This window comes from Stigmatopora nigra, chromosome 4, assembly GCF_051989575.1.
Source record: "Stigmatopora nigra isolate UIUO_SnigA chromosome 4, RoL_Snig_1.1, whole genome shotgun sequence".
NCBI classification, from domain to species: domain Eukaryota; kingdom Metazoa; phylum Chordata; class Actinopteri; order Syngnathiformes; family Syngnathidae; genus Stigmatopora; species Stigmatopora nigra.
In genome coordinates this window covers 631,069-645,272 of record NC_135511.1, presented here as the reverse complement: position 1 = coordinate 645,272, position 14,204 = coordinate 631,069, and positions in this window count along the sequence as shown.

Below are 14,204 nucleotides of genomic sequence, written 5' to 3'. Positions count from 1 at the left end.
GCAGCAGGGGAACATTTCAGTTTTTATTGCCTTAACGTGCGTTTCATGCGCTGAAAATCACGTTTTGGCCAAGTATCATAGTTTTCACTATAACTTAATTTCTATCACTTAGAATGATACTAAATGCAAAACTTACTTGAATTGGACGATTTTACACTATATACACAGTAACTATGTGTCGTTGACAGTTTGTTTCGCAGCAGGGGAACATTTCAGTTTTTATTGCCTTAACGTGCGTTTCAGGCGCTGAAAATCACGTTTTGGCCAAGTATCATAGTTTTCACTATAACTTAATTTCTAGCACTTAGAAGGATGCCAAATGCAAAACTTACTTGAATTGGACGATTTTACACTATATACACAGTAACTATGTGCCTCTGACAGTTTGTTTCGCAGCAGGGGAACATTTCAGTTTTTATTGCCTTAACGTGCGTTTCATGCGCTGAAAATCACGTTTTGGCCAAGTATCATAATTATCACTATAACTTAATTTCTATCACTTAGAATGATGCCAAATGAAAAACTTACTTGAATTGGACAATTATACACTATATACACAGTAACTATGTGTATTTGACAGTTTTTTTCGCAGCAGGGGAACATTTCAGTTTTTATTGCCTTAACGTGCGTTTCATGCGCTGAAAATCACGTTTTGGCCAAGTATCATAGTTTTCCCTATAACTTAATTTCTAGCACTTAGAATGATGCCAAATGCAAAACTTACTTGAAATGGACGATTTTACACTATATACACAGTAACTATGTGCCTCTGACAGTTTGTTTCGCAGCAGGGGAACATTTCAGTTTTTATTGCCTTAACGTGCGTTTCATGCGCTGAAAATCACGTTTTGGCCAAGTATCATAATTTTCACTATAACTTAATTTCTATCACTTAGAATGATGCCAAATGAAAAACTTACTTGAATTGGACAATTATACACTATATACACAGTAACTATGTGTATTTGACAGTTTGTTTCGCAGCAGGGGAACATTTCAGTTTTTATTGCCTTAACGTGCGTTTCAGGCGCTGAAAATCACGTTTTGGCCAAGTATCATAGTTTTCACTATAACTTAATTTCTATCACTTAGAATGATGCTAAATGCAAAACTTACTTGAATTGGACGATTTTACACTATATACACAGTAACTATGTGTCTCTGACAGTTTGTTTCGCAGCAGGGGAACATTTCAGTTTTTATTGCCTTAACGTGCGTTTCATGCGCTGAAAATCACGTTTTGGCCAAGTTACATAGTTTTCACTATAACTTAATTTCTAGCACTTAGAATGATGCCAAATGAAAAACTTACTTGAATTGGACAATTTTACACTACATACACAGTAACTATGTGTCGCTGACAGTTTGTTTCGCAGCAGGGGAACATTTCAGTTTTTATTGCCTTAACGTGCGTTTCAGGCGCTGAAAATCACGTTTTGGCCAAGTATCATAGTTTTCACTATAACTTAATTTCTATCACTTAGAATGATGCTAAATGCAAAACTTACTTGAATTGGACGATTTTACACTATATACACAGTAACTATGTGTCTCTGACAGTTTGTTTCGCAGCAGGGGAACATTTCAGTTTTTATTGCCTTAACGTGCGTTTCATGCGCTGAAAATCACGTTTTGGCCAAGTATCATAATTATCACTATAACTTAATTTCTATCACTTAGAATGATGCCAAATGAAAAACTCACTTGAATTGGACAATTATACACTATATACACAGTAACTATGTGTATTTGACAGTTTGTTTCGCAGCAGGGGAACATTTCAGTTTTTATTGCCTTAACGTGCGTTTCAGGCGCTGAAAATCACGTTTTGGCCAAGTATCATAGTTTTCACTATAACTTAATTTCTAACACTTAGAATGATGCTAAATGCAAAACTTACTTGAATTGGACATATTTACACTATATACACAGTGACTATGTGTCGCTGACAGTTTGTTTCGCAGCAGGGGAACATTTCAGTTTTTATTGCCTTAACGTGCGTTTCATGCGCTGAAAATCACGTTTTGGCCAAGTATCATAGTTTTCCCTATAACTTAATTTCTAGCACTTAGAATGATGCCAAATGCAAAACTTACTTGAATTGGACGATTTTACACTATATACACAGTAACTATGTGCCTCTGACAGTTTGTTTCGCAGCAGGGGAACATTTCAGTTTTTATTGCCTTAACGTGCGTTTCATGCGCTAAAAATCACGTTTTGGCCAAGTATCATAATTTTCAATATAACTTAATTTCTATCACTTAGAATGATGCCAAATGAAAAACTTACTTGAATTGGACAATTATACACTATATACACAGTAACTATGTGTATTTGACAGTTTGTTTCGCAGCAGGGGAACATTTCAGTTTTTATTGCCTTAACGTGCGTTTCATGCGCTGAAAATCACGTTTTGGCCAAGTATCATAGTTTTCACTATAACTTAATTTCTATCACTTAGAATGATGCTAAATGCAAAACTTACTTGAATTGGACTATTTTACACTATATACACAGTAACTATGTGCCTCTGACAGTTTGTTTCGCAGCAGGGGAACATTTCAGTTTTTATTGCTTAACGTGCGTTTCATGCGCTGAAAATCACGTTTTGGCCAAGTATCATAATTATCACTATAACTTAATTTCTATCACTTAGAATGATGCCAAATGAAAAACTCACTTGAATTGGACAATTATACACTATATACACAGTAACTATGTGTATTTGACAGTTTGTTTCGCAGCAGGGGAACATTTCAGTTTTTATTGCCTTAACGTGCGTTTCAGGCGCTGAAAATCACGTTTTGGCCAAGTATCATAGTTTTCACTATAACTTAATTTCTAACACTTAGAATGATGCTAAATGCAAAACTTACTTGAATTGGACAATTTTACACTATATACACAGTAACTATGTGTCGCTGACAGTTTGTTTCGCAGCAGGGGAACATTTCAGTTTTTATTGCCTTAACGTGCGTTTCATGCGCTGAAAATCACGTTTTGGCCAAGTATCATAGTTTTCCCTATAACTTAATTTCTAGCACTTAGAATGATGCCAAATGCAAAACTTACTTGAATTGGACGATTTTACACTATATACACAGTAACTATGTGCCTCTGACAGTTTGTTTCGCAGCAGGGGAACATTTCAGTTTTTATTGCCTTAACGTGCGTTTCATGCGCTAAAAATCACGTTTTGGCCAAGTATCATAATTTTCAATATAACTTAATTTCTATCACTTAGAATGATGCCAAATGAAAAACTTACTTGAATTGGACAATTATACACTATATACACAGTAACTATGTGTTGCTGACAGTTTGTTTCGCAGCAGGGGAACATTTCAGTTTTTATTGCCTTAACGTGCGTTTCATGCGCTGAAAATCACGTTTTGGCCAAGTATCATAGTTTTCACTATAACTTAATTTTTATCACTTAGAATGATGCTAAATGCAAAACTTACTTGAATTGGACGATTTTACACTATATACACAGTAACTATGTGTCTCTGACAGTTTGTTTCGCAGCAGGGGAACATTTCAGTTTTTATTGCCTTAACGTGCGTTTCATGCGCTGAAAATCACGTTTTGGCCAAGTATCATAGTTTTCACTATAACTTAATTTCTAGCACTTAGAAGGATGCCAAATGCAAAACTTACTTGAATTGGACGATTTTACACTATATACACAGTAACTATGTGCCTCTGACAGTTTGTTTCGCAGCAGGGGAACATTTCAGTTTTTATTGCCTTAACGTGCGTTTCATGCGCTGAAAATCACGTTTTGGCCAAGTATCATAATTATCACTATAACTTAATTTCTATCACTTAGAATGATGCCAAATGAAAAACTCACTTGAATTGGACAATTATACACTATATACACAGTAACTATGTGTATTTGACAGTTTGTTTCGCAGTAGGGGAACATTTCAGTTTTTATTGCCTTAACGTGCGTTTCAGGCGCTGAAAATCACGTTTTGGCCAAGTATCATAGTTTTCACTATAACTTAATTTCTAACACTTAGAATGATGCTAAATGCAAAACTTACTTGAATTGGACATATTTACACTATATACACAGTGACTATGTGTCGCTGACAGTTTGTTTCGCAGCAGGGGAACATTTCAGTTTTTATTGCCTTAACGTGCGTTTCATGCGCTGAAATTCACGTTTTGGCCAAGTATCATAGTTTTCACTATAACTTAATTTCTAGCACTTAGAATGATGCCAAATGCAAAACTTACTTGAATTGGACGATTTTACACTATATACACAGTAACTATGTGCCTCTGACAGTTTGTTTCGCAGCAGGGGAACATTTCAGTTTTTATTGCCTTAACGTGCGTTTCATGCGCTAAAAATCACGTTTTGGCCAAGTATCATAATTTTCAATATAACTTAATTTCTATCACTTAGAATGATGCCAAATGAAAAACTTACTTGAATTGGACAATTATACACTATATACACAGTAACTATGTGTATTTGACAGTTTGTTTCGCAGTAGGGGAACATTTCAGTTTTTATTGCCTTAACGTGCGTTTCAGGCGCTGAAAATCACGTTTTGGCCAAGTATCATAGTTTTCACTATAACTTAATTTCTATCACTCAGAATGATACTAAATGCAAAACTTACTTGAATTGGACGATTTTACACTATATACACAGTAACTATGTGTCTCTGACTGTTTGTTTCGCAGCAGGGGAACACTTCAGTTTTTATTGCCTTAACGTGCGTTTCATGCGCTGAAAATCACGTTTTGGCCAAGTTACATAGTTTTCACTATAACTTAATTTCTAGCACTTAGAATGATGCCAAATGAAAAACTTACTTGAATTGGACAATTTTACACTACATACACAGTAACTATGTGTTGCTGACAGTTTGTTTCGCAGCAGGGGAACATTTCAGTTTTTATTGCCTTAACGTGCGTTTCAGGCGCTGAAAATCACGTTTTGGCCAAGTATCATAGTTTTCACTATAACTTAATTTCTATCACTTAGAATGATGCTAAATGCAAAACTTACTTGAATTGGACGATTTTACACTATATACACAGTAACTATGTGTCTCTGACAGTTTGTTTCGCAGCAGGGGAACATTTCAGTTTTTATTGCCTTAACGTGCGTTTCATGCGCTGAAAATCACGTTTTGGCCAAGTTACATAGTTTTCACTATAACTTAATTTCTAGCACTTAGAATGATGCCAAATGAAAAACTTACTTGAATTGGACAATTTTACACTACATACACAGTAACTATGTGTCGCTGACAGTTTGTTTCGCAGCAGGGGAACATTTCAGTTTTTATTGCCTTAACGTGCGTTTCAGGCGCTGAAAATCACGTTTTGGCCAAGTATCATAGTTTTCACTATAACTTAATTTCTATCACTTAGAATGATGCTAAATGCAAAACTTACTTGAATTGGACGATTTTACACTATATACACAGTAACTATGTGTCTCTGACAGTTTGTTTCGCAGCAGGGGAACATTTCAGTTTTTATTGCCTTAACGTGCGTTTCATGCGCTGAAAATCACGTTTTGGCCAAGTATCATAATTATCACTATAACCTAATTTCTATCACTTAGAATGATGCCAAATGAAAAACTCACTTGAATTGGACAATTATACACTATATACACAGTAACTATGTGTATTTGACAGTTTGTTTCGCAGCAGGGGAACATTTCAGTTTTTATTGCCTTAACGTGCGTTTCAGGCGCTGAAAATCACGTTTTGGCCAAGTATCATAGTTTTCACTATAACTTAATTTCTAACACTTAGAATGATGCTAAATGCAAAACTTACTTGAATTGGACAATTTTACACTATATACACAGTGACTATGTGTCGCTGACAGTTTGTTTCGCAGCAGGGGAACATTTCAGTTTTTATTGCCTTAACGTGTCTTTCATGCGCTGAAAATCACGTTTTGGCCAAGTATCATAGTTTTCCCTATAACTTAATTTCTAGCACTTAGAATGATGCCAAATGCAAAACTTACTTGAATTGGACGATTTTACACTATATACACAGTAACTATGTGTCTCTGACAGTTTGTTTCGCAGCAGGGGAACATTTCAGTTTTTATTGCCTTAACGTGCGTTTCATGCGCTGAAAATCACGTTTTGGCCAAGTATCATAATTATCACTATAACTTAATTTCTATCACTTAGAATGATGCCAAATGAAAAACTTACTTGAATTGGACAATTATACACTATATACACAGTAACTATGTGTATTTGACAGTTTTTTTCGCAGCAGGGGAACATTTCAGTTTTTATTGCCTTAACGTGCGTTTCATGCGCTGAAAATCACGTTTTGGCCAAGTATCATAGTTTTCCCTATAACTTAATTTCTAGCACTTAGAATGATGCCAAATGCAAAACTTACTTGAATTGGACGATTTTACACTATATACACAGTAACTATGTGCCTCTGACAGTTTGTTTCGCAGCAGGGGAACATTTCAGTTTTTATTGCCTTAACGTGCGTTTCATGCGCTGAAAATCACGTTTTGGCCAAGTATCATAGTTTTCACTATAACTTAATTTCTATCACTTAGAATGATACTAAATGCAAAACTTACTTGAATTGGACGATTTTACACTATATACACAGTAACTATGTGTCGTTGACAGTTTGTTTCGCAGCAGGGGAACATTTCAGTTTTTATTGCCTTAACGTGCGTTTCAGGCGCTGTAAATCACGTTTTGGCCAAGTATCATAGTTTTCACTATAACTTAATTTCTAGCACTTAGAAGGATGCCAAATGCAAAACTTACTTGAATTGGACGATTTTACACTATATACACAGTAACTATGTGCCTCTGACAGTTTGTTTCGCAGCAGGGGAACATTTCAGTTTTTATTGCCTTAACGTGCGTTTCATGCGCTGAAAATCACGTTTTGGCCAAGTATCATAATTATCACTATAACTTAATTTCTATCACTTAGAATGATGCCAAATGAAAAACTTACTTGAATTGGACAATTATACACTATATACACAGTAACTATGTGTATTTGACAGTTTTTTTCGCAGCAGGGGAACATTTCAGTTTTTATTGCCTTAACGTGCGTTTCATGCGCTGAAAATCACGTTTTGGCCAAGTATCATAGTTTTCCCTATAACTTAATTTCTAGCACTTAGAATGATGCCAAATGCAAAACTTACTTGAAATGGACGATTTTACACTATATACACAGTAACTATGTGCCTCTGACAGTTTGTTTCGCAGCAGGGGAACATTTCAGTTTTTATTGCCTTAACGTGCGTTTCATGCGCTGAAAATCACGTTTTGGCCAAGTATCATAATTTTCACTATAACTTAATTTCTATCACTTAGAATGATGCCAAATGAAAAACTTACTTGAATTGGACAATTATACACTATATACACAGTAACTATGTGTATTTGACAGTTTGTTTCGCAGTAGGGGAACATTTCAGTTTTTATTGCCTTAACGTGCGTTTCAGGCGCTGAAAATCACGTTTTGGCCAAGTATCATAGTTTTCACTATAACTTAATTTCTATCACTCAGAATGATACTAAATGCAAAACTTACTTGAATTGGACGATTTTACACTATATACACAGTAACTATGTGTCTCTGACAGTTTGTTTCGCAGCAGGGGAACATTTCAGTTTTTATTGCCTTAACGTGCGTTTCATGCGCTGAAAATCACGTTTTGGCCAAGTTACATAGTTTTCACTATAACTTAATTTCTAGCACTTAGAATGATGCCAAATGAAAAACTTACTTGAATTGGACAATTTTACACTACATACACAGTAACTATGTGTTGCTGACAGTTTGTTTCGCAGCAGGGGAACATTTCAGTTTTTATTGCCTTAACGTGCGTTTCAGGCGCTGAAAATCACGTTTTGGCCAAGTATCATAGTTTTCACTATAACTTAATTTCTATCACTTAGAATGATGCTAAATGCAAAACTTACTTGAATTGGACGATTTTACACTATATACACAGTAACTATGTGTCTCTGACAGTTTGTTTCGCAGCAGGGGAACATTTCAGTTTTTATTGCCTTAACGTGCGTTTCATGCGCTGAAAATCACGTTTTGGCCAAGTTACATAGTTTTCACTATAACTTAATTTCTATCACTTAGAATGATGCTAAATGCAAAACTTACTTGAATTGGACGATTTTACACTATATACACAGTAACTATGTGTCTCTGACAGTTTGTTTCGCAGCAGGGGAACATTTCAGTTTTTATTGCCTTAACGTGCGTTTCATGCGCTGAAAATCACGTTTTGGCCAAGTATCATAATTATCACTATAACTTAATTTCTATCACTTAGAATGATGCCAAATGAAAAACTCACTTGAATTGGACAATTATACACTATCTACACAGTAACTATGTGTATTTGACAGTTTGTTTCGCAGCAGGGGAACATTTCAGTTTTTATTGCCTTAACGTGCGTTTCAGGCGCTGAAAATCACGTTTTGGCCAAGTATCATAGTTTTCACTATAACTTAATTTCTAACACTTAGAATGATGCTAAATGCAAAACTTACTTGAATTGGACATATTTACACTATATACACAGTGACTATGTGTCGCTGACAGTTTGTTTCGCAGCAGGGGAACATTTCAGTTTTTATTGCCTTAACGTGCGTTTCATGCGCTGAAAATCACGTTTTGGCCAAGTATCATAGTTTTCCCTATAACTTAATTTCTAGCACTTAGAATGATGCCAAATGCAAAACTTACTTGAATTGGACGATTTTACACTATATACACAGTAACTATGTGCCTCTGACAGTTTGTTTCGCAGCAGGGGAACATTTCAGTTTTTATTGCCTTAACGTGCGTTTCATGCGCTAAAAATCACGTTTTGGCCAAGTATCATAATTTTCAATATAACTTAATTTCTATCACTTAGAATGATGCCAAATGAAAAACTTACTTGAATTGGACAATTATACACTATATACACAGTAACTATGTGTATTTGACAGTTTGTTTCGCAGCAGGGGAACATTTCAGTTTTTATTGCCTTAACGTGCGTTTCATGCGCTGAAAATCACGTTTTGGCCAAGTATCATAGTTTTCACTATAACTTAATTTCTATCACTTAGAATGATGCTAAATGCAAAACTTACTTGAATTGGACTATTTTACACTATATACACAGTAACTATGTGCCTCTGACAGTTTGTTTCGCAGCAGGGGAACATTTCAGTTTTTATTGCTTAACGTGCGTTTCATGCGCTGAAAATCACGTTTTGGCCAAGTATCATAATTATCACTATAACTTAATTTCTATCACTTAGAATGATGCCAAATGAAAAACTCACTTGAATTGGACAATTATACACTATATACACAGTAACTATGTGTATTTGACAGTTTGTTTCGCAGCAGGGGAACATTTCAGTTTTTATTGCCTTAACGTGCGTTTCATGCGCTGAAAATCACGTTTTGGCCAAGTTACATAGTTTTCACTATAACTTAATTTCTAGCACTTAGAATGATGCCAAATGAAAAACTTACTTGAATTGGACAATTTTACACTACATACACAGTAACTATGTGTTGCTGACAGTTTGTTTCGCAGCAGGGGAACATTTCAGTTTTTATTGCCTTAACGTGCGTTTCAGGCGCTGAAAATCACGTTTTGGCCAAGTATCATAGTTTTCACTATAACTTAATTTCTATCACTTAGAATGATGCTAAATGCAAAACTTACTTGAATTGGACGATTTTACACTATATACACAGTAACTATGTGTCTCTGACAGTTTGTTTCGCAGCAGGGGAACATTTCAGTTTTTATTGCCTTAACGTGCGTTTCATGCGCTGAAAATCACGTTTTGGCCAAGTTACATAGTTTTCACTATAACTTAATTTCTATCACTTAGAATGATGCTAAATGCAAAACTTACTTGAATTGGACGATTTTACACTATATACACAGTAACTATGTGTCTCTGACAGTTTGTTTCGCAGCAGGGGAACATTTCAGTTTTTATTGCCTTAACGTGCGTTTCATGCGCTGAAAATCACGTTTTGGCCAAGTATCATAATTATCACTATAACTTAATTTCTATCACTTAGAATGATGCCAAATGAAAAACTCACTTGAATTGGACAATTATACACTATATACACAGTAACTATGTGTATTTGACAGTTTGTTTCGCAGCAGGGGAACATTTCAGTTTTTATTGCCTTAACGTGCGTTTCAGGCGCTGAAAATCACGTTTTGGCCAAGTATCATAGTTTTCACTATAACTTAATTTCTAACACTTAGAATGATGCTAAATGCAAAACTTACTTGAATTGGACATATTTACACTATATACACAGTGACTATGTGTCGCTGACAGTTTGTTTCGCAGCAGGGGAACATTTCAGTTTTTATTGCCTTAACGTGCGTTTCATGCGCTGAAAATCACGTTTTGGCCAAGTATCATAGTTTTCCCTATAACTTAATTTCTAGCACTTAGAATGATGCCAAATGCAAAACTTACTTGAATTGGACGATTTTACACTATATACACAGTAACTATGTGCCTCTGACAGTTTGTTTCGCAGCAGGGGAACATTTCAGTTTTTATTGCCTTAACGTGCGTTTCATGCGCTAAAAATCACGTTTTGGCCAAGTATCATAATTTTCAATATAACTTAATTTCTATCACTTAGAATGATGCCAAATGAAAAACTTACTTGAATTGGACAATTATACACTATATACACAGTAACTATGTGTATTTGACAGTTTGTTTCGCAGCAGGGGAACATTTCAGTTTTTATTGCCTTAACGTGCGTTTCATGCGCTGAAAATCACGTTTTGGCCAAGTATCATAGTTTTCACTATAACTTAATTTCTATCACTTAGAATGATGCTAAATGCAAAACTTACTTGAATTGGACTATTTTACACTATATACACAGTAACTATGTGCCTCTGACAGTTTGTTTCGCAGCAGGGGAACATTTCAGTTTTTATTGCTTAACGTGCGTTTCATGCGCTGAAAATCACGTTTTGGCCAAGTATCATAATTATCACTATAACTTAATTTCTATCACTTAGAATGATGCCAAATGAAAAACTCACTTGAATTGGACAATTATACACTATATACACAGTAACTATGTGTATTTGACAGTTTGTTTCGCAGCAGGGGAACATTTCAGTTTTTATTGCCTTAACGTGCGTTTCAGGCGCTGAAAATCACGTTTTGGCCAAGTATCATAGTTTTCACTATAACTTAATTTCTAACACTTAGAATGATGCTAAATGCAAAACTTACTTGAATTGGACAATTTTACACTATATACACAGTAACTATGTGTCGCTGACAGTTTGTTTCGCAGCAGGGGAACATTTCAGTTTTTATTGCCTTAACGTGCGTTTCATGCGCTGAAAATCACGTTTTGGCCAAGTATCATAGTTTTCCCTATAACTTAATTTCTAGCACTTAGAATGATGCCAAATGCAAAACTTACTTGAATTGGACGATTTTACACTATATACACAGTAACTATGTGCCTCTGACAGTTTGTTTCGCAGCAGGGGAACATTTCAGTTTTTATTGCCTTAACGTGCGTTTCATGCGCTAAAAATCACGTTTTGGCCAAGTATCATAATTTTCAATATAACTTAATTTCTATCACTTAGAATGATGCCAAATGAAAAACTTACTTGAATTGGACAATTATACACTATATACACAGTAACTATGTGTTGCTGACAGTTTGTTTCGCAGCAGGGGAACATTTCAGTTTTTATTGCCTTAACGTGCGTTTCATGCGCTGAAAATCACGTTTTGGCCAAGTATCATAGTTTTCACTATAACTTAATTTTTATCACTTAGAATGATGCTAAATGCAAAACTTACTTGAATTGGACGATTTTACACTATATACACAGTAACTATGTGTCTCTGACAGTTTGTTTCGCAGCAGGGGAACATTTCAGTTTTTATTGCCTTAACGTGCGTTTCATGCGCTGAAAATCACGTTTTGGCCAAGTATCATAGTTTTCACTATAACTTAATTTCTAGCACTTAGAAGGATGCCAAATGCAAAACTTACTTGAATTGGACGATTTTACACTATATACACAGTAACTATGTGCCTCTGACAGTTTGTTTCGCAGCAGGGGAACATTTCAGTTTTTATTGCCTTAACGTGCGTTTCATGCGCTGAAAATCACGTTTTGGCCAAGTATCATAATTATCACTATAACTTAATTTCTATCACTTAGAATGATGCCAAATGAAAAACTCACTTGAATTGGACAATTATACACTATATACACAGTAACTATGTGTATTTGACAGTTTGTTTCGCAGTAGGGGAACATTTCAGTTTTTATTGCCTTAACGTGCGTTTCAGGCGCTGAAAATCACGTTTTGGCCAAGTATCATAGTTTTCACTATAACTTAATTTCTATCACTCAGAATGATACTAAATGCAAAACTTACTTGAATTGGACGATTTTACACTATATACACAGTAACTATGTGTCTCTGACAGTTTGTTTCGCAGCAGGGGAACATTTCAGTTTTTATTGCCTTAACGTGCGTTTCATGCGCTGAAAATCACGTTTTGGCCAAGTATCATAGTTTTCACTATAACTTAATTTCTAGCACTTAGAATGATGCCAAATGAAAAACTTACTTGAATTGGACAATTTTACACTACATACACAGTAACTATGTGTCGCTGACAGTTTGTTTCGCAGCAGGGGAACATTTCAGTTTTTATTGCCTTAACGTGCGTTTCAGGCGCTGAAAATCACGTTTTGGCCAAGTATCATAGTTTTCACTATAACTTAATTTCTATCACTTAGAATGATGCTAAATGCAAAACTTACTTGAATTGGACGATTTTACACTATATACACAGTAACTATGTGTCTCTGACAGTTTGTTTCGCAGCAGGGGAACATTTCAGTTTTTATTGCCTTAACGTGCGTTTCATGCGCTGAAAATCACGTTTTGGCCAAGTATCATAGTTTTCACTATAACTTAATTTCTAGCACTTAGAAGGATGCCAAATACAAAACTTACTTGAATTGGACTATTTTACACTATATACACAGTAACTATGTGCCTCTGACAGTTTGTTTCGCAGCAGGGGAACATTTCAGTTTTTATTGCCTTAACGTGCGTTTCATGCGCTGAAAATCACGTTTTGGCCAAGTATCATAATTATCACTATAACTTAATTTCTATCACTTAGAATGATGCCAAATGAAAAACTCACTTGAATTGGACAATTATACACTATATACACAGTAACTATGTGTATTTGACAGTTTGTTTCGCAGCAGGGGAACATTTCAGTTTTTATTGCCTTAACGTGCGTTTCAGGCGCTGAAAATCACGTTTTGGCCAAGTATCATAGTTTTCACTATAACTTAATTTCTAACACTTAGAATGATGCTAAATGCAAAACTTACTTGAATTGGACAATTTTACACTATATACACAGTAACTATGTGTCGCTGACAGTTTGTTTCGCAGCAGGGGAACATTTCAGTTTTTATTGCCTTAACGTGCGTTTCATGCGCTGAAAATCACGTTTTGGCCAAGTATCATAGTTTTCCCTATAACTTAATTTCTAGCACTTAGAATGATGCCAAATGCAAAACTTACTTGAATTGGACGATTTTACACTATATACACAGTAACTATGTGCCTCTGACAGTTTGTTTCGCAGCAGGGGAACATTTCAGTTTTTATTGCCTTAACGTGCGTTTCATGCGCTAAAAATCACGTTTTGGCCAAGTATCATAATTTTCAATATAACTTAATTTCTATCACTTAGAATGATGCCAAATGAAAAACTTACTTGAATTGGACAATTATACACTATATACACAGTAACTATGTGTTGCTGACAGTTTGTTTCGCAGCAGGGGAACATTTCAGTTTTTATTGCCTTAACGTGCGTTTCATGCGCTGAAAATCACGTTTTGGCCAAGTATTATAGTTTTCACTATAACTTAATTTTTATCACTTAGAATGATGCTAAATGCAAAACTTACTTGAATTGGACGATTTTACACTATATACACAGTAACTATGTGTCTCTGACAGTTTGTTTCGCAGCAGGGGAACATTTCAGTTTTTATTGCCTTAACGTGCGTTTCATGCGCTGAAAATCACGTTTTGGCCAAGTATCATAGTTTTCACTATAACT